Below are 26,573 nucleotides of genomic sequence, written 5' to 3'. Positions count from 1 at the left end.
GATCCCACAGGAATCTGTTTTAGACCCTTATAATTTTCCGATATGCCTCTGTTGAAATAGTGAATATTGGAAGTCTTTTATGGAGGAGGCTTATAAAATATGAACATCTGTTATGAAACTTAATGCTGACAGCTTGTAAGAGCCATCTATAAAAGTATTTAACTTGAAGTGTTCTTTGCATGTGTTGGAACAAAAGGTTTATATAGGTGAATTGGAGGAGACATCTGCCTCATGTCAGATTTATTTCAAGATAGTGTCCTTAGGGACTTAGATAGGATTCAAGTCAGACAATCTCAATTCCCTAGAGACTCCTCTCCAAGACACACTTATAAACCCAGATTTTCTTGGTTCAAGATCACTGTCAGACATGGTTTTTACCTCAGTACACCTGCATTTCTTCAGTTCTGCCTTTCTGCAGTCTGAGATGGTTGCATTATGAAGTGAAAATCCCTGGCACTCACCAGTTGCATGTGATGGTTCAGAAGGTTATGCATCAATATCCTGTGACTACAAAGAGTAGCCTCAGATAGGTTAATTCCAATGTAAAGTTAACAACACACTTATCTTTGAAGTGACGCTATTGACTTACATTTGGTGTAGCAGTCTGTTTTATACCTTGGTCTTACATCATACTGGTTAAATAACTAGCATGCACGAGAATAGGAAAAGAGTAAATAGCAAGTTTGTTCAAGGCATTCTTTAAATCATCTGTGTACCCAAGAGGGGAATGAGAGAGTCACTTTTTTCTGAAATGCATCTGTCATATTAATAGACCATTTGATACATTACCATATGTGAGTGTCAGATATTGCCAAAGGCAACATAATATTGTTAATAGTGGGATCCTAGAAATTAGAAATGGAAGAATCTTATTAGATTTACAGTCTGCCCTTCTGTTGATATACTGCTAAATGACTTTCTCTGGTGTGTTCTGCAATTGCATTTTAAATGAGTCCAAAGTTATACTCTGTCAGTCAGCCATCAAGACTGAGAAGCTTGGAACTGGAAGAAGTCTGCAGGTTAAGTCAAAAGAATTTGCTCCCAGTGAAAATGATTTTTTGCTGAGACTGATTATTGTTTTGCCTTTGATTCAAATGGAGCCAAGAAGACTCAAACTGACAAAGCCATGCCTCAGAAATGAAGTGCAAAACAAAACATACTGGTGATGGTTCAAAGCAATGATGAAACAAAGTTGAAGCATACTGTGCCTCTATGCTCCCCAAGTATTTTTTCTGCCATGATTTATTTACATTTTCCCCCTTTCCCCTTCTGCTTTATAAGTAACTAAAGAAAGCAGGGGAGAGTATACGAGGTAGAGAATAATTGCATCTCATATCCAGAGTTAAAAAATGTTAGTTTTAGTTAGTTTCTTCTAATCTACTTTGGGTTGTCTCAGGTGCAACTTCAAACATTAGGAGATCAAAAGGGAAACTGAGCAGAATATAATGTTTTAGGTTTCTAGTGTCCACTTGAAGAGATGTTACAAAATATTTCAGCTTAAACTTTGACTGACCTTAACTTGTGTGCATATTGCCAGTTAAAACACTGGTGTAAACAACACCATTCAAAACTCTAAGTACAACGTAGCCCATAACACATTGTCTTATCATCTTATTAAATGTCATCTTTGTGAATACCAGTCTTTCGTATAATTTGCTCTTTGTCTTATAAACCAAGACAGACCTCAGCTGACATTAACAATCTCTGTTCTTAGTGGCCAGACCACACAAGGGCAGAAGTATTTGTGAGATATGAGCGTATATATATGCAGCACATACAATACCTCCTGTTATTAATAATGCACTGATATGATTATCCCTGGGTCTGGCTAGACTGTGATTATTAAGCCTCCTGACATGTTAACTTTCAACTGCTTGTGGCTTTGATAGCCTTAAATCCCTGAACACAATCAAGAGATTGCTAGGTATAGGTCCATCCCAAAGGGTACCACAGCCATACCAGTCAGGAGACCTATGGAAATGCATTATACACTCCCTCCCATGCCAAAAGATGCAATGGGGTGAGGATGTGCACACACGTCTCAGTCTCACAAGCAGCATGGCTGAGCTGAGCTATGCATCACAGACCAGAGCCTCAGAAGAAAATGAAAGGTTGCTACCTTAGTTTTGGAGTAGGCAGACCTCCTTTTAGCCCAGTTAGTCAGCTATTTTACCAGTCCCTAAAGCCTCTTGGAGATGCACTTCCAGTTTGCAGCCCTTTGTCATGTGCTCCATAGCACAGCACAAAGATAACTGCTCTCTAGCATGTAACCACATTAAATGCAATTCCTTTGCTCATACTAAACCTCCTTTTTTAATAAGCCCAGCTTCAGAAAATGAGAAAACACAAAAGTACCTGAAGCAATTCATTTTTTATCAATGTGATGCTACCAACTACCAGTGCCAGTTTTAATTTAAACTCACTCCCAATGATCAAAAGATGCACAGCCAGCCTGCTGCTTGCAAAACTCCTCTCGCTAGTGATGTTTTGAAAACAGGAGTTGATAAAATCCAAGAGATTTCTTACAGCCTTCTGGCTGTATTTAAGGCTAAGGGGACTGGGCCTTCATCACAGTTTCAAACCACAACATAAGCAAAAATTCTTGTTACTGAGGAAAATTATGGAGAGTTTTAAAACAACAGGTGAAGGAATTACAGATCACACTACCTTTCTGCAATTATTCAATATGTCATAGCTCATATTTAGTTAGAAAAGAAGTCATGATGGACATACTTACAGCAAAGACAATTATTAAGCAGAAGAGGCAACAAACTGGATTACTGATTTCTTTGCTTTTTGAATAATCAGTCCTGGTTATTTACAAAACATCCCCCAGGGACATGGCTTGAAATACTACAGGAGTTACAATCTCTAACAGTGAAAGTGATTATATATTTTGGCTCTTTTCTACAAAAATGCATCAGAATGGCTAATTCTATAGAGTAGGGAGGGAAATAAAGCTGTGGTCACTGACACCCCAATTTGCTTGTGCTTCTCTTAATTTTCTACTGGCAGTACTCAGGGAGTAAGGGCTGGCTTCCATTCCTGGACTGCTGAGCTCATTTCAAAGAAACAGGGTGTCCTGGACTGTGCATAACTCAGACCAACATGAAAGATGATCAGAGCCAGCTGAGTTTCAGAGGCTGCATGAGTATTGCAAAACACTCTTTTCTGCTGCATACTAAGGAAGAGCTTGGGTCCAGCTCTGAAAGGGACTGTATTCAGTGGAAATCCTGTTCCATTTTCCAGCTCCACAAAGCTCAGTGGGACTCTGCAGGGTGGCTCAGCAGCCACCTGGCCATACCGAGAAACTTAACTGGGAGTTATCCGCTGCAAGTTAGCCTTGCTTCTCGTTTCAGGGTGTAAAGAGGGAGTAACCCAAACAAGGTGAAACATGCTAGATATGCCTATGGTGTAAATACATAATTTTCAGAGGGTGATCCCTGCAGGCTCAGTGCTCATGACTTGACCCCTTCAAGATAGTCCGCCCACATCCTGCACCACTCAGCACATCTCTCCTCTGAAACCCTTGTGATGCTTCTGACGTCCCAGGACACCAAAATTATCTTGTGCATAAACCTGTGGGGAGACAATATTGTTCAAAGAGCCTGAAATAACACGAGACCTGCATTCTAGTATAAAACATTTATAGAATCATAGAATGGTTTTTGCTCCATGCATCTTGAACATTTGCAGTGTTCTATAACTGGTAGCTGTCTGGGTGTAATACAAAGAAACAGAATTCTGTACATTTGAATGCTCTCCAGGCAAGACTTTCCTCCCAGATCAGTATATGCCAGCACTCAGCACTGATGTTTTGCCTTTCCTACATGTAAAGATCTCTCACAGCTGACAGTATCAAAGAGCAAATATCAAAGCTCAGTGGTGCCTTGCAGATCTGAGCAAAGCACTCTGCCCCCTCACAGCAACTTACACAAGGTACAACATATACTACTCATGGCCTGGAAATGAAGATGTCATTTTTGTAAGATTCCTTGTGATACTTCAAACCTCAAAAATGAACAGTGAGCAACACTTTCGTGTGACTGGAACCACTTTATGCATGTAGTCTCTTTCCTTTACATATTTTGGGACTCATTGGGCGGTTCCTCTTGCCAGTGCATCAGGTATTTGAATATTAAACTTTACAGAAATGGCAGAATATAGAATTTTTTCATCTATTCAGGAAAAAAAAAATGTCTATTCTAAGTACTATTTCATCTCCCTAATTTTGAATTTCTTTCCCTGGGCTTACTTGTTCTTCAGTGTTTTTCACACTGCTGTTCTGAAAACAAACACTCACTGCATCAGACTCTCCTTGCCTACCAAAAATTATGTCTAACCTAACTGGAAGGCAGGGGAAAAAAAAAACCAGCACAAATATGCTTGCGGACATACTTTAAGGCAAACTTCAAAGTAACTCCATACAGGGTTCCTGGAGGTACTTTGCTCAAGTACAACACACAGAGGCAGCAGCTCTGTGCAGAACTACATATATGAACATGAAAAAAAGTTAGGCTACTTCAGTAATTTATCTACAACTTTGATGTAGCTCTCATATTGCTAATGATATGCGTGCCATGCCATTTGGGAACTCTATTTTATGCTATTAGGCCAATATTCATTGGTACATCTTCCAGCCCTTCAAAGAGGCAATTACATGAGAGGTAAACAAAGTAGAAGAGGGCATACATACCAGGCTGAGATTTTTTTTTTCATCTGAATACTTCTAAATGTTAATATCTCTGAATATATCTTCTGAACAGCAGTATTCAGCTGCTGAGAACCTGCCCCACAAATAATCTCTCTCACTCTGTAAAAGTTCTTTTATTATCCAATTTGAGAAAACAGAAAAAAGCTCAGGAAAAAATTGCTGTTCATTTCTCTCCCCAGTTTTTCCATAATGAGCCTCAGGGAAAAAGAAAAAAAAAAGAAAAAAGAAGAAGAAAAAAGAAAAAAAAAAGATTCCTTCCTGAAGTCATCTCTTTTTCCAGCCAGTCATATCACTGTAAACATATTGACCTCAACATGAGAAGAATTAGCCCCACTGACTGTGCTTTCAATGCCCTAAGATTAATCGACCAGTCACTCTACAGATATTGTTTCTATTGTACCCTTGATGTACAGTATAACATGCCTGAAGGAGAAGTGAAAAAGAAGACATAAAGCATCAAGAAAGGGTAGAGGTGAAAAAAAACATCCAGAAAATTAAAGAATGGAGACAGCTATTTCAAGTAAACATAACATGAACTGGCAGACACTGATTCCTGGTGCAACGACAGGCAATGAGGAAGGGCTAGTATTTTAGGAGTTGAACTTGTTTTCAGGTGGTTTTGCCAGAATTATAAGCACAACCTCAGTAACAATCAGCATGATGCTTTTCCCTGGTGGTCTGACTATGCAGAAACAGTTGCTGATGTCACTGTTGTAGGCCTGTCTGAGCTCCTACACTGACCTCTAAATAACTTCACATTTATTACGCTTGGGAGAGATCTTCCCTGCAATGCAATTTGGTAAGGGGAATGGAAGCACAACATCAAATCATTTTCTAGTGATGTTTCTGCAATGTTGGGACTTACTGGTAAAATGTTAAATTCCAAACCCATTGCTGTCCTCTTCCTCTGTCCCTCTCCAGTTGCAGAGGAATATGAAATCCTGGGTCTCCTCATAGGACCTGAGACTCACGGCTGTGGGGTCCCAAACTCCATGAGAAGCAGAGCATGCAGGCATTTCTAGGGGAGAACTCCTTAGCAGATTAGATGCATTTGTATCACACCAACAGAGACAGAAATTGCTTTAATTTCTTGCACACTTAACTACGCCAAGCTGCCACAGCAGAGAAACCAGGTAACACAGAAATCTGGGCCCTTTTTGTGTGTTAGAGCAAAAACAGGCAGAAAATCAATTGAGCAAATGCATTGTATTGAGCTTGAGGTCTTGATACTACAAGACAGAATTTTGGTGAATGCAGCAAAATACAAATTAGGCAAACTGGGATTTTTTGATTGTTGCAGTTTAAAAGATGATTGTTTACAAGACTGAGCAAGAAAGGTCTCAAAAATGCTTCAAACATATCTTGACTAATAGAAGTTAGAGAAAAATACTGTATTTATTGGTTGAGAAACACAGATTTAGCATCTAGAACAGCTAAATCTCTTCTGTCTTGAAGTGGCAGTAATCAAACTTCAAAGAGCAGATCAGGCAAGAAATGAAAAGAAATAGGAATTTCCTGGAAACGCATATTTTGATTCTCATAAAGTTTTTATTTCTTTTCTTCTTAAGTTGTTATTAAAGCAAAGCTTCCTCCTTGGGTGGCGTGTAGTAAACATAGTCCTTTCTGCACTGTCTCATTCCCATTAAGCTGACTATGTATTGGATATACAAATGTCACTTGTCTTTCCTGAATTTTAGCATTTACTATCTCTCCCTTCCAAGAAACACTCATACATAAAACTTTCATCCACTTCTGGGATTGGCAGTGAACTAAGAGAGCAGCATCTGTCCCTTCCTTATGCAGCTGTATATTTAACTTCTGCCCTCTCAGCTCCTTTCAAAATGATGATGAGAAGGTACAATGTTATCCAATGTACAATTTGATGTAGACATTGTAAATAACTAAGCGTGAATAATGCAACTTAAGTGCCACTGCAACTTTCTGCAAAGATTTGTCAATGCTGGCAACTGTTCCAGTTAAACTTGTTTTGACTGGTAGGATTTTTGTATCACAAAATTATTTTTCCCATACATCCTCTTACTGGAGTGCCTGAATAGCTACCAAAATGCTGTGGTCTAGAAAGAAAGAGAAGGAAGAGAAGGGAAAAGCAAACCCATATTCCATCAGGAAGTACTCCAAAACTCTACAAGTGTAGTGGGAAGAAGTGGGGGTGAAGTATCAAGCAGAGGTAAACTGTAGGTACAGAAAAGAAAACCAGGAGGTAAAACTGTAGTGACAGTCTATGGTCACAATATGCCTGCAAAAACTATCATATTTCCTCTGCTTAGAATTATGTGTTTTGCTGGGAAGGTAATACACATAGATATAATTAAAAATCACTGAATGAGATCTCCAGCACTCAGGCATATCATTTACCCAGACACACCAAGCAGCCTATGACTCAGACCTGAGACACCATTTAGTCTCCAAGTCCCATTCAGTAATATTAAAAACAATTTTGTGAACTATACTCTTTCAGCAAAACTTCCTTTCCTTTCCCAGCAGCAGGCACTCACCTGGAATTTACTGACACTTTCCCATTCTTCCCCTCCTCAGGTTTAATTTCCTGAGCTCCCTACTTTCTCTTCATTATGTGCTTACTTTCCAGTGGGTTTCATTTGGGAGAACAATGCCTGTACCATTAATCTCAGAGAACAAATATGATCAGCACAAAACAATTCCAGCCACTCCAGACTGTAAGTCAGCTTCTTCAGGGGCCCATCTTAAATGCTTCTATGCAAACACACAGAGCACTGGGCATAAACAAGAGGTGTTATAGATGTGAGCATGCCTGCAGGGTCATGGTATTATTGGCATAACAGAGAGTGGTGGGATGGCTCTTGTGACTAGAATGTTGGAATAGAAGGATACAAGCTCTTTAGGAAAGACAGGCAAGCGAGATGAGTGCACGGAGTTCAACCTGGGGATGGATGAGGAGCCAACCAAGAGCTTATAAATTAGGATTCAAAGGAGGGCAGGACAGGTGATATTACAGTGGGGATCTGCTACAGGCCACCAGACCAGGATGAGTAGGAGGATTAGGGTAGGAACGGTTGGACTCGGTGATCCGGTGGGTCTCTTCCAACCTGGTTATTCTGTGATTCTGTGATTCTGTGATTAGGCCCTTTCACATGTATCTGATGGATGGGCCACTTGGCAGATAAGGAATTCACTGAATGGACACAATGAAAGAGCTGGGGTCAACAGCTTGATATTCAAGTGGAAAACAGTGATGAGTGGTATTCCTAAGCTGTTGGTAGTGGAACAGACTCTGTTTAACATATTCATCAGCAACACAGAGAGTGGGGTTGAGTGCACCCTCAGCAAGTTTGCTGATGACACCAAGCCCAGTAGTGTAGTTGACACACTGGAGGGAAGAGATACCATCCAGAGGAACCTTAACAGGCTTGAGAAGTGGGCCCATGTGAACCTTGTGAAGTTCAACAAGGCCAAGTGCACGATCCTGCACCTGGATTCGGGCAATCCTAAATACAAATACAGGCTGGGAAGAGAATGGATCGAGAGCAGCTCTGGGGAGAAGGACTTGGGGGGTGTTGATTGACGAGAAGCTCAACATGAGCCAGCAATGTGCACTTGCAGTCCAGAAACGCAACCCTGTCCTGGGCTGCATCAAAAGAATCGTGACCATCAGGTCACGAAGCTGATTCTGCTCCTCTACTCTGCTATTATGAGACTTCACCTGATGGACTTCTTTCAGCTCTGGGGCCCCCAACATAGGAAGAGCATGGAGTTGTTGGAGCAAGTCCAGAGAAGAGCCACAAAGATGACCAGAGAGCTGGAGCATCACTCCTGTAAAGAAAGGCTGAGATAGTTGGTGCTGTTCAGATTGGAGAGAGGAGGCTCCAGGGAGACCTTTTAGTAGCCTTCCAATACCTAAAGGTGGCCTACAGGAAATCCAGAGTGGGACTGTTTACAAAAGTGGGATAAGGGGGAGGGGCTTTAAACTGAAAAAGGCTAAATTTACATTAGATATAAGGAATAAATTCTTCACTGTGAGGGTGGTGAGGCACTGGAATAGGTTGCCCAGAGAAGTCGTGGATGCGTCATTTCTGGAGGTGTTCAAGGCCAGGCTGAATGGGGCTTTGAGCAACCTGGTTTATGCCCACGGCAATGGTGTTGAAATCAGATGATCTTTAAGGTCTCTTGCAACCCAAACCATTCTATGATTCTATGATACACTTCTGCATATCACAGAATCACAGAATAGTAGCGATTGGATCAGACTTCTAGAGAACTTCTAGTCGTACCCCACCAACTAAAGCAGGGTCACTTAGAACAGGTTGCACAGGAATGTGTCCAGGTCGGTTTTGGATATCTCCAGAGAAGGAGACTCCACAACCTCCTTGGGAAGCCTGTTCTACTGCTCCAGCACCCTCACAGTTAAGGTTTTCCTCATGTTAATGTGGAACTTCCCATGTTCCAGTTTGCACCCATTTCCCCTTGTCCTGTCACTAAGAACCACTGAAAAGAGTTTGGCCACATCCTCTTGACACCTGCCCTTTAGATCTTTATAAGTGTTCATAAGGTCAAGGTCCCCTTTCCTTGTGAGAGAGATGATCCAGCCCTCTCGTTGTCTTCATGGCCAGTCCCTCTGCTGGATTCTCTGCAGTAGTTCCTTGTCTTTCTTGAACCGGGGAGCCCAGAACTGGACACAAACTCCAGATGCGGCATCAACAGGGTAGAGAGGGAGGATAACCTCCCTTGACCTGCTTGCTGCACACTTCTTGATGCACCCAAGGACACCATTGGCTTTCTTGGCCATGAGGCCATGTTGCTGGCTCATCGTCAACTTGTTGTCTACCAGGACACCCAGGTCCTTCTCCACAAAGCTGCCTTCCAGCCAGTCAACTCCTAACCTGTATTGGTGCAGGGGGTTATTCCTCCTGCAGTACGGAACCCTTCACTTGCCTTTGTTTAACTTCATTATGTTCCTCTCTTCCCAACTCTCCACTCTGTCCAGGTTCATACGATATGAGACCAAATTGAATTTTTGCTTCCTTAGCCACTCAAGGGGAACTCATTAAAGAATGAGACAAAGATCTCGTTAACTAAATAAGCTAATGCAAGTTTTGCTAAGACCAGTAACTAAAGTGTCATATTTTGGCTCTACTGCTCAGGCAAATGGTAAGGATATACTCAATAAAACAAACATAAACCATTAATGTGAAGTTGTGAACTCTAATAGGCTTTGGCTTATTGCCTTTGCAGGAGCACACTGTGCCAGTGAAGTACAGAAATTACACATTAAGCAAATGGTCTGGGGGATGATGGCAGAGCGCGATCTTTCAGACCTTTGGAGCTATTTAGCTGCTCTCAAAACACACACACAACAACTCTGATAATTACACTCACTGCAAAACCTAGGCATGGTGCACTGGAAACCTTTTAGGGTCTCTTTATCATTTCCTGCCTTTGCCAGGATAAGGCTAATTTACTCCTATTTCAGTGGGCACTGGCAGTGTGAGAGAAGAGAGACTGGATTGTCAGCATTATTGAAAAGATTCATGATTAGTCACACTCACTTGAAGACAAGTTACTTGCCAGACACTACACCACTCATTAAAAGACCTGCAAGCTGGCAGCCCTCCAGCAGCTACAAAACAGTTCCAGGGCTGGCAGGCCCAAGAGGACCGCCAAAATCTTGTTCTCTCTCGCACACTGGAGTGCAAAAGACTAGTACAAGCATGCCTGGGTGCAATTGGCACCCCAGGAGTTCAGCAAATCAGTCTCATGTTCTACAATGGAAAAAAAATTAAAACATTTGGTAGCCCAGCTGGTGCTAACATCAAGGTAATGCCTTCTGAGGCTACTCTGAAACTGTGGCCTTTGCATGGGCCCCATTTTTCTGCAGGGCTCATGCCTGGATGGCTAAAAGATTCTTTCAGGAAACTGGAAACTTGGAGTGTTTCTTAACCTGCTACAGCTCTGATCCAGTTCTTACAGGAGTCATCAAGGTATGTTGGAAATGCCCTGCTAGCTCAGGTCCACAAGAGCTGGTTCCCCATTTGCAGTTTCATTTCTGTGTCCTTGACTTTGCTGTTGCTTTTATGTGAGGACAGTGGGGAAACAGCACTTCACTTGTGCCCCCAACACACTTGAGATTGTGTGTCTCTGGGTTTGCTCCTTTCCATTCAGCATTAGCTCAAGCTAAATTAATTTTTCCAGCTCTCCCAGCACTTGATGTATGTTTACTTCTCACCTGATCTCCAGAAGCATCAGCAGAACCAGATGTTCATGTGTACTTTGCAGAATATTTTAAAACAGGGGATGTAAGAAGCAGCATTAGTAACCCATGTTTAGCTTACTTAACCCAGGCACTTCATGGGGCATGCAGGGCTGAAGATTGGTGAGATGGCCAAGCCAGTCCAGCAGCTCCCTAGCTCCAAACTGCACAGTCCTCTCCCTTTCCTTCCCTTTCATCTCACCATCACTCAGTTCAGCTTTCCTATTCCTCTCTCAGCTCCAGCTCTTGAACTCATCTTATTCCTCGAATATTCAAAAAGTTAACCAAGCCCCACCAGCTCCCACAGCAGTGTACACAGGGAAAACAGGTGACACCAGAGAGCTGGTCAAGCCACATCCACAACAGCAGAGGGAGATAGTTCCTGCCCTATGCACCTCGGGGAAGTCCCTGCAGCCTGACAGATCAGCATAGACATGTGCCAACATCTGCCTTATTCTAAGCTGAGGGCCTAGCCAGAAAAGACATCCAAAGGTCTTATATCCCAAACAGAGAGCAGCAAGTGTGAGTGCATATGAGCAATAATTACTTCTCCTAACAATCTGAAGCAAAGTAGAGTTTCCACACGGAAAAGTCCTTTTTAGTTAATCACACTTGCTTTTCCCTATCCCCCTCTTGCAAACAAGTGTTTAACAGAAAAATAGTGCAGCATATGCTCCTATCATGTTAGATTTGTATATTGAATGTGCAGGGGGGATTCATCTTCATGATGAAGAAGTTAAATCACAGGGTATGAATAGCAGCCCCCATGGAGAAAAACATCCTCTTCTTTACCCATAGGGACTAAGCCTAAACACTGAGTGGTTGCACTCAAGACTCTTTCCTGCCTGCAGCAGCCCTGTGTTGTAATGTCTGCATTGCACAAACATCTCTGAGGAATCCATCCTCACAGCATGGTGAGAATGGCAGGACTGATCTTGTCACCTCTGTCATTCCACAGAGCTCAGCCCAAAACCATTGTCCAACAAAAGGCAAGGGAAGATCATCACTATCACTGAACACTGGACGTCACCTCTGCCTTCTTTCCTGGCCACACAGTAGCTCTGAAGGACTTCTTGTCAGTTTTCACATGATGAAGACCAGGCATTATGAGTTCCAGACTGAGTTTTTATGTACTCAGTGTTTGACATACCCTCTGGGCATGTGCAAGTTCAGGAGTCGTACTAGTCATACCTCATTTCTTCCAACCATCTGCCGCCTTCCTCACTAGAAACAACCTGAGAGTGCTTCTAGGCCTAGCAAAAGGTTGCCTCTGCTTTGTGGAGATACGGTACATGACCAGATCATAACTTGCTCCAGTGGTCCTCGTTTCCACTTCTTGGGATATAATCCCTTGGGATACATACCCTTGCTCACAGAAATACTGATTATGGGACAGCATTCTGAAGTGACTCAGTGACATCATCTGAACCTGAAGCAAAATTAATATATTTCTCTATGTATTCATCTATCTACCTATCTATTTATCTGCCTAGCATCTCATTTGTGGGCAGATTAATTGTTTTATCTCCATCCTTCCACTGACCCAGCTTACTGCCTGTGATTGTTCTGGCACAACTGAGGAGGTGGTGAGCAATAGAGCTAGTGGGAGGTAGAACAGGAACATTTTAAGCTGGATTAAACCACTGAGGTCAATATACTGCATTACGATGTTATGACAACCCAACTGCATGGCTCTCCCGGCAGTGCGTGCTACCCTGTTCTTTGCCCTGTAATTGCACATTTTGACTTTCCATGACAAACCTGACTAAGAGCTTCCTACACCTGCCAGTTCCCAGCTGCTTGCTGCTGCATCCTTCCCAGCTGCCTTTCCAGTGTGCAGATTCAGCTGCGTATGTGGCTACTATCTAAAAATGGATGGGTGTTGTTTTCTTTTATTTTTCCTTTTCAGAAGGAAAGGAAGTGATTTGAGTCATTATAAGCAAATGAACCGAGCTGAGAAGCAGTAAAATTGGAGCTGAGGAGAAGGATTTGGTAAGGCAGGACTGTAAGGCAGTTATAGTAATCAGGGTGGTGGGTAGGGCTCATTCATTTCTGAGTGCATATTCATGCACACATCCAAGGAATGCGTATTTAGGACATATTTCAGACAGCTGCTAATACTAGGGTGACTTGGACAACATTTTGAAAGGCAGTCTCTCCCTTTCCTCACCACAGACACATCCAAAGCACTTACAGATAACATTTCTTACCAGTTCCCTGAGCAAGTGACCTTTGTCATCCTTAAAGATCCCCTGTTCTATTCCATCCCCCTTCGCTATCAGCCCAGATGCCAGCTACCTGCCTTCTCCCACACTGCCAGGCTGAATTCTTCCCCTTCTGCAAGGGCACTTTCATTCTGTCTAGAGGGTCTCGCTGGCCAAAGATGAACCTCTCAGTCACAGATTCATGCCCAGGGGTTTCTGGAGACTTCTGGGAACACCACAAAGCCTGCCACAAGGCTGCCACATCCCACAGAGCAGAGAGGGAGCCCTCAGCCTGTGTTGGGCAAGAGCTGGTATGTTTTCAGGAAGCAGAGGGCAGACAGCGAGTGTGAGAGCGTAGGACGTGTGAGTTGCGGCAGAAGGTTAGCGATGAATACCAAAGAATCCCAAAATTATGAGTTGCCACCCACAAGCGGTTCCAGGGGAGTTTCCATTCAGGGCTGTGACTCAGCAAAGCTACTGTCACAGGCAATAACATATCAGTCTCAAGTCACCACTAAAACCATCTGTGACCACCAGCTTCTTCTCAGATGAGCAATTGTCTTGCCCCATAGTTTTTCGTATCTATCATTTTGCTCTCACACAAAATGTTGACAAGGCAAGAAAGCAGAAAACTCTAGGCTCTGGCAGAGTTGGTCTCAATGCTAAAGCACAAAACCCATGGTAAAACACCTTGGCTTCTTCTGAACCTGCATACATGACGTGTTGAGGAGACGTCTGCTCAGGAGCAACCTGGCCTGAAAACAGGCTGCAAGGTAGGCTAGCTCAGTGTGCTGGAGCCATGCAAGGTTCACCATGAGGTGGCAGCCTTCCCCACTGCCTTTGCACACCCCACTTGCTGGGAAGATGTGCCAACCCCAGCTTCAGTACAGAGCAGTTCTGTCTTCCCGGCAGAGATGAGCTGCCAAGACTTTAACAAAGGGCTCCCTCAAAAAACAAAAAAAAAGGAAAAAAAAAAAGAAAAAAAGAAAAAATCAGCCTTGCTTTGCAGTAAATACAGTGATCTTTTGGTGAAATCTTTTTTTCTTCCTTCAAATAAAACCCAAATCCAATAACTGCACATTTTCAGTGCATGTTCTCCCCACACAAATCTACCAGCTGCAAATTCTACCCACAACTGAACTTGGCAGTCTTCGGCTGCACCAAGCTTGGGCTTAGCACAGCACATTTCTGTGTCCCTGGTGCTGCTTTGCATTTGGTAAAGGCACCCACACGCTGCCAGCCATATCATAGCTAGGTTGATTCAGTGGTTGAGAGGCAGCAGGAGGTGGGGATGGACAGGTACTATCTTGGTCATGTGCGCTCATTCGCCAGTGCCTTTGGAAGTACATTCAGCATAATGTCAATGGAAAGTGTTGGCATGAAGGGGTAGGAGTAGAAGGCAATCTGGCAATAAGCTTCTGAGAAATTCAGCTTGTGTTGAGGAACCCATTAGGACTTACACTGTGGAGCAATTTGTGCCACCCTTTCCTTTATGAACACAGAGATAGAGCTCTACCTCATGCTGGTCACACCTGTATGTTATTTCACAGAGGATCCAGACAGATTTGGAAGCATCAGAACACCTTCCTACTCTCCCGGCAGTCATGCAAGTAGGAGATAACACAGAGGACATAGACATCACAAACATACAGCTAAATATAAAGGAAAAAAGTCAGCCAGGGAGCTGAGTTGTCCACTACCTTAAACAGATGGAGTAACCCCACATGCATGATTCTGTCAATTTAAGCCTGTTTCAATTAATTTTGATTTGAAAGTGCACTAACGTGAATCTGGAGAACCAGCATTGCCATAGATGAGTCAGAGAAACCTTCATGTGTTAGATGCTGACATCAGTCACATCACTGTGAATCAGGGCTCTCACACCTCTGCAGGTAGTAATGTGATTTCAGTGGGATAATTGTGCAACCGTAACCAAAACCTGCCCCGTGCACTCCAAGGTGTTGTACCAGTATTTCTGACAGTAGTGTGTGACCTCTTGCAACTCCAGTCTTCACTGGGTTCACATGTGAACAGAGGTTGGTCTCTGAGCACACCACTGGCAATAAGGGATGACTGAAGGATAAATGCACAGGACTTGCCTCCAGTACCAGCTTCACTTATGCAACTGTACAGCTGTGTCAACAGGGGTATAAATTTGGCACAGCCTGCTCCTCTCTCCAGTATCTCCAGCCTTCCTTTCCAGACCTAGATCCAGAGCAACTTCATTGGCTTCAACAAACAATTCCAAACTGACCCAGAACGAAGAAGGACTTTCAAAGGTTTGTTCAGACTATAAATACAGTGGATGACTTTAAAATCACCAGCAGCTAAGCTTGTATACTGAAAACATTCAAATATAGATGACTTTTCACCTTTACTTGCCAGAGGCCAAATTCTTTCAAACAATGATAAACCTTATTTAACCAGGAAGTCTTCAAAATTCTGGAGTGGGCCTAAAGGTCATGAGGTCTGAGATGACCTTGAAAAGTTACTTTTATCTCGGTGGACATCCTGGTAACTCAAGGCTTAAACAAATACATTCTGGTATCTAATTCTCCCAAGAGCAGTTCTCTGGTGCCAAAGGTTATATACTTACTGAAATACTCTACGCAGACATGCAGAGCTGGAAGCCACTGCATGTTTTCCCTCATAATTAACAGGGATTACTCCTAATTAATAAATACAAGTCTTTTGTAGGAGGAGTATTCAAGGATATGTAGGCTTTCTGCAAAATGTGTGGTAATTCATATGATGATTACACTGGATCAAGAAGATGCAAAACCAGATGCAAAAGAACAAATGCAAACTTTACATTTGAGCATAGGGATTTTGTTATTATGGAGGAAAGCAAGCAAATAACATGGATGCAATTGCACCAAAAATGCAACTTGTGCACCTATGGACCCAGCAGAAGCTGAAAGGCTGTGCATAAAGCTGCAGCTAGTCCTGCTCATGCTCACAGAAGTAATTGCCAAACAAACAAGGTGGTAGAGGCAGAAGACAAGTAAGGAGGCAGGGAGAGAAGAGGCTTGTATTAGGGCTGGAGCTCCGAAACTATCAAAAAGATGTGGAAATGAGAGAAGTAGCGTCAGATTTGGAGGCTGCAAGCTTCCAGCGTCTGGAGGCACTGCATGAGTAACAGGCTAAGCATGCAGGGCTGGGTGGAGCACCACTGGGCCATCACCCAGGCAGGGCAGCCCTCCTGCAATTCCATTCATCTGACGGCACTTACTCCAGGTATTAATTTCAGCAAGAATCACAAATGTACCAAGGTGCTTTTGTGGTGCCTGAGTATCGCTGGGCAATCCAAAAAGTCTCTTTCTGAGTATGCAGGTACCTAGCATTCAGAAATTTCTACCCCTGACTTTTAAAAGTAGCTTCCCTTTGTTTGCAATTGGAGCACCTTGCTCTATTTGCTTTGACAGTACAGACTGAAACTTTGTGATACCTAGTCCTGCATCTTCTCCTGTATTCCTTGGATTGTATTGAGCCTGGCCAGGTGCGAGACCCTTGCAGTGCACCCAGCAGCTGCTGTGTTTCATATGCATAGGTTGTGGGTCTCTATAAAACCCCTGTGATTCCTCATCTGTATGGGCTATAAATACGTGCAGGTAACAAGCTGGGAAGTTAACTTCAGGGCTCCTTCTCTGCAACAATCTTCCTTGCTTTCCTGCACTTCCTTGTCTTCTTTCTGTCTTTTGGTTCAGGTCTCTTTATCTCTAACTCTGGTTTTATCCTGGTTATCTGTAGACATATATGTGAGTCATACATGTGAACATTGGCATTTCTACTCCATAATAAATGCCTACAGCCAAAGTAGGGATTTAGAAGGTGCTTTACTTAATCTTTCTTGAGGATGTTGCAAACAAAAGGATGCACACCAGGAACTGCAGATGGGTCTTCAAGGGTGTGACTGTTACTATAGGAAGTAATGAAAGAACTTGCCTTAACACAGCTGTTCTCTTGCAGTAGATCAGTCCCATATCATAATGCTGAGGGTACCTGTAACGTGAATGAGGAAAAAGATCAATTGTCAGCAAATTGCATAGGGAACCCCTTTATCTCACTGGTAGGATGTGCCACATAGAAAGCTGGGTCTTAAATCCTGCCTCCGTCAAGGACTTGAGCGCTTTATTCTTGCCTGAAAGGGGATATTTCCTTCCACTTAGAAACTACAGCTCTAAATCTTTTTCCTGGAGTTGGTCATTTAAGCCCTTTAAAACCTCTCACAAAGAACATCTGGCAAAGAAGGTGGGGTTTACATCTACATCATCCTTCTGTCCATTTGGTCAATATTTACAGCATAGCTAAATACTTGTCTTCCCCAGGCAGCATAGGGAACTAAGCCCATTCCGCCCAGGCCAGCCCTGTCTGCTGCAGGACTGACTAGGAGGGGAGAGCCAGCATTCACTAACTACCACCATTATGCTAAACCCACATCACTTCAGTAAATCCTGCTAATCCCATTGCCAAACTGGGCTGGAGGTCAGACAACACAGGGCTGGGGAGGATGAGCAAGGCACATCCTGAGATGATAGCACTGCAGTGAAGATGGAGCACCTTCTGCGTATACACAGGCAGAGCTGTGCTGGAAATAGATTGATCCCATCTGATTAAGTAATGGGTGAAATCAGAGGCAAAATCCAAACTGTCTGTTACAGTTTGCTTTGGTGATCCACTTCTTCATTGCTGTTCTTTTCCCTTTGACCATATCATTAGCCTTCATTTCGGAAGCAGCTCTTTTTGCTCTGTGCAGTCTCACACTCAGATGTGGATGACTCTGCCCCATCTCCTGCAGCTCCGCTTTGCGTTTCTTCACTCATATCCCTCTCCCAAGGCCTCTTGCTCCTCTTTGTGAACAGGATCTTGAAAGTCTGAAGTGTTCCTGTGTGCTGAAGAGATCCTGATGCACCTGTGGACGTTTACTGTTGATCACAAAGGTCCTCAGGGATGGCAGGTGCTACCAGGGTTCAGTGGCAGCACATATGGGCTTTTGAGAGTCATATTTTTGCATGCAGCATCTAAATTCTGTAGCTCTAGCCACAAACCCCAAAAGTTAGCCCCCTCAGATGGCAGAAATTTGGTTCAGAGGGATATTGGCTGGCTCTGTCTCCTGTATGTTTCCAGGAGAATTGTGTTCTTTGTGAGTCCTCTGAAAAACAGGGACATTAGAAGTAAAAATTTCTCAACAAAGTACTGTTACTGAACTGGTGAAACAAAACCTAGCTTCATTACTCAGTATAACCAGGCAAAACCATCCTGATACAGACTGACATCCATATTCGAGGCATGCAAATGGCAAACTGTTACTCATCTAGAAAAAGGGTATCACAGCCTGATTGCAAGGCTAGGCTTGCTATTTTTTTGCTATATATCAGCAGTTTACATAGCAAAGGCTTCCATTCATTTAACGGCAGAGTTAATTCAAAACAGGTCAGTGAAAGATACTGTATTTATAGGGTAGAAAACTTGCCTTGTAATTCTATATTACTCATGTGTCACATCAAATTTTTACCTGTAAATTTCTCCTCTAAACTCTCCTGGCACTTCTATGAACTTTATGCCCTATCAGAACATCAGATATTTACATACCTTTTTCCACACCTAGATTGATGTTTGTGTCCAAATAATCACTGAGTCAAAAAGTCTTCTGAATGATGGCTAATCAAAGATCAAGCAGGCTTTGCACTTGGTAGAAAACAGCAATAACTCACTCTCAATTGTAGTTTCTTTTCCTTTGGGCACATATCCACTCAGACACATGCTAGTATTAGCTGTGTCAGATACATCTGGGAGTAGCTAGGCTAATCAAGATAAATATGATGGTGCTGATAGCTGAATTTTCAGTGTTAAGGTCCAGAGCCAAGCAAATTGTTTACAATATTCAATATTCAGCCCTAAATCCCACTGCCGTCTTTATTTGTGTGCTCATGATTGCATCTGATTTTCAAGATTTCTGAGCTGCAGAAAGTAAATAGGAAACTTGGTTGTGTGTAATGGCAAGTGGAGCCTCCAGCTCTCAATGGCTTTATCTGACCTGTACTTGGTGTTATTGCAGAAGTGTGTGCTGATCTGGGCCCTGTTCTAACAGTATGGGAAGGACATGGTCAGAGGACACACATGGAGGTAGAAATTTGCAATCTCTCCTGGGTTAGCAGCCACAAACCTAGCATGGGAGAGGTGCTCCTAGCTGTATTTACTTTGTTTTGTAGAGTATAGCCAGGATGCAGCTGATTCTGCCTCATCAGCTTTTGAGGGGTTGATGCATATTAACACTCCTCAAGGTAACGCTATAATAACAATAATAATAAATAACAATGAAACAAGACCATTCTTTTGGTAAGGAAAAGTATATTGACCAAGACACTGGAGAGATTTATTGCCAGAATAAAACCTATAGTGAAAGGTTTTGAAATCAATTCCAAAGTGAAACATTTCCGCTTCGTGGAAGATCATCAATGATTTTAGGAGGGGTATATATGCATACAGATTGTCCACTTCTCACATTCTATTTGTTTTCTACTAAAGGCCATCATAAATCTTCACTCATTTATATCCTTTTACTATCATGGCTACACCAAGTCTACAATATGTGTTTGCATTCTGGTATGTCTAAGTGGTGGTGAAAAGCCTGAGAGGGGAACAATAACTGCTAAAGTTGCCCAGTCTTTCTCATTAAGACTTCTGGTTTTGTTTGGTTTTTTGGGGGGCTTGGGGAGCAGTTTGTATTTGTAAATTCATTTCATCTTTAGAACTGGACTTACAAAAATTGTCTGCCTCAAGCTGATTGAAACCTCACCTAGAGAGTGAATCAGTTTGTGTTTCATGTTGGAGCCAGGAGGAGGAAGGCAGAGGCTGTTCAATGCTATCCCTTCAGAAGCCCCTCTGGCATACCCATATGGTTATTCTACCCATGGCTTCTTTGCTGGATTGCCCCAAAAAGAAGCATCACTTAGTTCTGGCAATTATTTGAGAAATAGGTGCTTATCACAAGGAATTGGCTAGGTATCAGCTCATTTGATATACCCCAACCAAACTATTCCACTACGAGCTGGCCATAGTGTCTGTTTGGGAATAGCCTGGTTGGAATCAGTGATATTAAAGTTCTTTTGCAACCTAAATGATTCTGTGATTCGATGACCAATAGGAAAATATTCTGTTTCTCCCCTGCAACATTGGTTAGGTTTGAAATGAAATTGCTCTGAATGAATGGATTTCACTGATTGCTGTGGCAAAGATATTGTATGTCATAAATTCTGCCCTCTTACTCACCACAGGCAGTAATGCAAACCTGGGCTGAAAATGGGGAGTATCTCTCCATGGCCAGTAAGACACTCTCTGTGTGCAGATTCCTGCAGTACCTTGGAGATCACATATTCCTAACAAGTTTGTCTATGTGTTAAATGACTTACAGAATTAAGAGATATTCAGATTATTTTCACCAGAGAAAACTCCATACTTGTTTTGTCTTTAATCTGAATGAAAGTTAATGTGTTAATAATATTTGAGGAATCTCAAGTTCCCCTAAAATTGTTTCTGAAACATAATACAAAAGTGTTTCAATTATATTAGCTAAAATAAAGTGTTTAGCTATATCCAAATCAAAGCATTTCACTCTGTATGTCACTGCATTTCACTGATGGTTCATTCAACTTAAGTTATACTCAGTGTCTTGGTACTTCCACTACCTTTAGTTGTTCTTTTTCTCCATTTGATCGAATTTACTAGATAAGCTGTATTTCCTAGAATATATCTGCAAGGGCTGCTTTGATACCAGCTACGGCTCTCAGAACAAAGCAGTTGAATGGAACATTAGAAAAATAACAAATCCAGAGGCTGATTTTCCTGAAGGAGACAAAGGAAGAAAAAAAAAGGAAAGAGTCATGGAAAAATAGGATTTTGTAGAAACTGTAATTTCAGTGGAAGTTTTCCAGGTGAGCAAGAGCAAAACCAGCTATTTGTAATATTGACTGTAGCCTGAAAATCTAAGAAAATAGACCTGGGTTTTCACATGCCCTGCCCCTTCCACCCACAAAGGCTTCATCTTCATTCTCCTCTGAGGCAGCATTTGCCAGCCCTAGCTCTCCTAAGAGGAAAGCAGGCAGGTGTCTAAATTACAGGGGAAAAGAAGAAGGAGGAGACGAATGAACTTCTTGCAGGGTGCAGTTTCCATAGCTCTGCTTCTGTGCAGAGTCAGAAATGCAAGTACATGAGCTAGGAGTAACTGAAGAAAATAAAGAAAAGACTGCTCAGAGTTCTTCCTTTAATCTATTCTCTCAGACAAAGGTTAAATTACCATTTGAATGCCACTGTAGAAGAGATAATGCCGCTTTAATGATCCAAGGATCCCCTCTCCTGATAATACCGCCTTTTCAACGTCAATTAACGAAAGCTGTGGTTCCAGTCATCTCTACCGTGAAGATCCTTGGTTTTGCCGTCCAGGACCTGGTTGCCCTGTTGTTCCTTCATGGATTTCCTGAAGCGCTTCAGGTGGTGCTTCAGAAACAGCTGACTGTGAGGATAAGCTGCTATAGTTAGAAAGAACAGAGCTATACTTCGAGGTCTTTAAGAAATTAAGCTAAATGTCTTGTGATTTCCAACTTCTGGACCCCAGGGAGCAATCTGAATCCCTGGTTGAGAGCTGAACAAAACCCGCAGTACTGTATTACTGTCCAAGAAAGCATTTTTGGACTACATTTGAAGAAAATGCACTCTCCCTCCTGACTAAGATACTGTGTTTTCATGGCCATTTAGAATGTATTTAGCTATCTATGGAGGTCATCCTGCACATTTTTCAGGCTTTCCATTTTTAAGTTATGTGTACACTAAGGAGGAAATCTAAACAAATGCATATTTGTCTTTAGTAGTGACAATGGTTTCAAGTGGAAGACAAACACAGTCAAAGCAGCAGAAAGAATAACAAAATGACTTACACAGAACTGAGCCAATATATATCATTTTTGAAAGGGCTGCTAATTGTTCAATACAGAAATCTCCAGTCTTGGAGGTTGCAGAGCAATGTATCAAACGAGGACAAAGCACAGACCATTCTATCATCTTCACTTTCCCCATTCCCACAAGCCACTGCTGACACTCCTCTGGCCCAGGGGACCTGATGGTGCTGTATTACCTCCTTCTGCAGTTGGTCCTATGCTGCTCTGGATGAGCAGGGGAAAATGTGTCCAACTGACCAGGACCTCAGCAGGGGAAGAATTCCACCCTTATTTCTCCTGAATGCTCTAGTCAGCTTCTGAGAGGTCGCTCTGTTCATGAGTGTCAGATAGGCTAAGCGTATCTGGGAGGATATTTTTGGCAACTCTGAGTCCAGCCTGTGTTTTCCTGGTCCAGGAATGTACCCCTAAGGGGAACCTGCATCTAAAGGTAGTTATCTCCCAAACAAGCAAGGCAGAAGTTCATTTAGGTCCTCTCATATATTCGTTCTGTTAAGGTCTTCACTAGTAGCTTAAGGTAATAACATATTTCAAATTCCCACTTGTGAGCCCTTTATGAAGATAAGGGCAGGCAAAAATGAGACTAGGGACAGATTTGCTGGAGGTGACACTGGATCAAGTAACAGACCTTCATGCATACCCCAAGTGCTGACGGCATGACCCTCTTCCTAGTGCTCAGAGGTCCTCAAAGAGGCTGTATTCTGACTTTAGTACTTCAATAAATGTCTGGAGTTGATGTGACTCGTAGAACAGGAACAGAGCTTGAATCTACTTATAGTCTCTGTTCAGCTCTGTGGCCACTCTCTGTAATTTGGGAAGCCTCTTCTATGAACGCTACCACACTCATCTCAGAGTCCTGAATAGCTCCAGACCTACACACTGCACAAACAGATCAGGAAAAGAGGACTGGAGGGCCTCTGAGTACACAAGATGCCTGTATAACCCTTCCATGAATCCCATACAGCTCTTGGCTTTTTGGATGTGTGGCAATAAGTTTTGCAAGACAGCTCTGTGAAAGGTCAAAGACCTCTGTCCTGCAACTGAATACATGAAACTACGCCTCCTCATCAATGCTGCCATTATTATACTGCAGGGGCATTGCAAACACAATGGCCTTGCACACACTAGGAGGAACTGCAGTGTTACATTTTATGGCTCAGGGCCAACTTTGGTACCATTGCTAGGGACCATCCAATCAGCAACAGGGAGCACAGCTCCTGCATGGGAAGCTTGTGGCTACCTGAAGGAAAAGCACAGAAAAGCACAGGCAAAAGCAAAGCTCCTGCCGGAGCACCTGAAGACCATGCTCAACCTGAATCTAATGGGCAGCTGAAAGCTAGAGGTTCCTCTGCTGTTTCTTTAGCGCTACTGATCCAGTGAGGCACAGTCCAGATATCCGCCCCACAACCTGAGCAGGTTGGAGCCTGTGCAAGATTTAGTGGCAGATGTTCAGAATGCCACTGAAGGAAAAGCATCACTTACCTTAAACCTTTCTCTCGTGCTTTAGTTAACTGGCTAGAAATCTTACTTTGAATGTAACCAAACAAAAATAAATTGAATTCTCAATTCTGCCTTTTCAAAGAAAGGTTTAAACCATCGAGCCACAGGACTGGTTTGAGCGTGCTCTGTGTGAAGGAATGGATGACTGAGGCAGGAAGCAGGAATCTCTAGGCTCACATTTAATATTCTCCCCGTAAAATGAGAAATCTTCTGAAACATTTTTGGGTAGTGCATGGACTTGAACATCACTCGCCCATGTCTAGTAAGATGCTGCAAACATTGATGAAAATGGTTGCTGTCCTCTCCCTTTCCTGGTCAGTTTCAGCAATACACGAAAGCATAGAAACCAAGTGGTTTATATCTTTAGAAGGTGGCTCACATGCCTAACCTAGGTATCAGACGTCACATTATCTAGCATGGCATCACCCAAGTCAATGTTTGTATCTGACTCCCCTTCATGTGCATGTGTATCTCTGTTATCTGACAGCTCATAGAAAAAGAAAGAGGTACCTTCCCACATGGCAGCTTGATTTTCTGAAGACTTCGCAAGATATTCTAAGAAGAAATTTTAAAAGATTATCACAGAGACAGCCAGAATGTGAAGTTCTTTTTAGGTTTACAGTGCAGTGAAGTACAGCAGTGGTTATCCATACAGCAAAAGGAGCATCTCTATCTATCCCTAAGCTCTCAGACTGATACAAATAGCTACAAACCCTTTGACTGTTTTCAGATCCTTTAACTCATTTTTTTGTTTTGCTGCTAAATTAATCTATGCATCTCTCAAGTCAAAATACAAAAGCTCACAGGACATCATGGCTAATTAAACAATTCTAGCAGAGGATGAGCTCCTAAAATTGAAGTAAATTTTATTAAAAAACTATTAGAAGGTTTTTCCACATTGTCAATTAGGCAATAAACTTTGAGCTTGTATTTGGATCAAGCTGCATGAAAAAAAAACCCTCATTGTATCCAGTCAAAGATCTTATATCTCTTAGTGGTGTCTTTGCTTTATGTAATAGGTTAAGAAAGAAAATCAAGTTGTTATGTGAAAAAGGGTATCTGTGATGCCTCATATTCCACAGATACGGAGTTATTTTGGTTTATAGTTATCTCCAACTAAGACTGTCTCTGTGCCTGGGGCATTCATATGGTCTTCTTTTGCTGACAACGTATGAATTCACTTGCCAGTCTTCCTCTACTCAGATCACTCATAGGAGGTTTTTGAGGAGTTTCATACCTCCACCTGGGTACTTATGTTCTTGAAACAGTAATGTAATCTCTCTCACATTTGTCTTCCTTTGTTCTTTCTTCCTAGGGTTCAACATGGCTGAAAATAGAAAAGTGATTAGTGAGGGATGATCGGACAGACTGATCACACCATATGATCCCATAATTCTCATTTCACCAGGAAGCTAGGCTAAAATATGAACAGTTATCTAAAAATAATAATGTTTTAGTGTGACTTCATAGACTGCATCTTCCTTAACAACTTTTAAAAATTCTCTGGAAATCCATTTGAAGAAATACATGGTGTCAGATATCCGACTCTTAGGATTCACACTTGCCTGGACAGAGGTAAAGTGATCCACCCAGGATCACAAAGAACATTTTCATTTCACAGTATGCTAGCAGCAACTGTTTTTTTCACCTCTTTTTCTGGAACAATGAACCAGAGTTATCTCTTATATTCAAGTGAACATGGCCCCACAATATTTCCTGCATCAATTCCCTATGGAGAAGGCAGGATGTTTAGGAATCATGATGCTGAGGACAAAATATTGCATAAGCCTACTGCAGGAGCGGAATAAAAATTTCAGTGGTATTTTCCATCAGAGAAAATAAAAATTAAATGTAGTTCAATGTTGTTCAGTGGTTAGCCAACAAAATCACTTTTGCCTCTGCAGAAGCCTGTCTCAAGTCCAGGACAGGTCCAGACAAAGGTGTATTTCTCACTTCCCCTATCTCCAGTACAAGGCTAATAAAGTTTTGAAAAATCTATGCCACAATCAGTTAACATACATATTGTTCAGTGACAATACAGACTGTTTGATCTTTGCTCTAAGGGTAAAGCACCATTTCAGGGTTGCTTGGCAGCTCTGTTTTCCTTCCCTTAGAAAAAGAGATGGATTCATTTAGAATAGCAGGGCACAGAGAAGGGCGTTCAGGTGTGGCAGAAATGGCAGGTGGCTAGATCTGACTTGACAGCAATTAAATGTACAAATCTTTGATTAGGCTCACGGGAATGGAGTCATTAGCTACAGCGAATGGACCAGCTTGCTTTCCATTGCCTCATTAGCCATAATACTGATATTAGTTTAAAAAGCCTGGAAAAAAAGCCCTCCTACACAGAATGAGGAAAGTTGAGTTTCAGGGGAAAAAAATAAGCTAGTGTAAGCATTTTCTCGTTGAACAAACAGAGGCTGACTTTTCTGGTCACTGACAAAAAAAGCTTCATGTTTGCTGTGCTGTGAGATAGCCCTGTACCCAGTGCTGCAAGCAACGCATTCACAGAGATCAACAAGTTGCTTTTGGCCACTGAAAGTTAGTAACAGCCTCATCAGGCAGTGTCCAGCTGTGCTCCAGTTCCGAATATTAGTGCCTTTAACAACATACTACCCTGCAAGTGAAGACCTTCATTCAATCACACAGTGAAATTATCAGGCTGGATACAAGTTGCACATAAATCTCCAAACTATCAGGATCTGCCCAGGGGATGATTTGGCTTGAGCTTTATTTATCTTCCTGTAACATGACTGGTTGAAGAAGGGCTGCAATAACAATATTCTGCTGTAAATTAATGTCCTCCCACCCCCAACCCTACCCCTACTGTTTCATGGAAAGTTCATAATGAAATAATTTTTACCCATTTGCCCTTCCTCTTGCACTCTTCCTCCATTACTCTGTATCCTACCAACTATATTTCTCTGTCCAGCTGAACCAGAGTCCTCTGAACAAAGAGA

This window comes from Phaenicophaeus curvirostris, chromosome 1 (genome assembly GCF_032191515.1).
Source record: "Phaenicophaeus curvirostris isolate KB17595 chromosome 1, BPBGC_Pcur_1.0, whole genome shotgun sequence".
Lineage (NCBI taxonomy): Eukaryota > Metazoa > Chordata > Aves > Cuculiformes > Cuculidae > Phaenicophaeus > Phaenicophaeus curvirostris.
Note: the sequence above shows the minus strand (reverse complement) of the source record.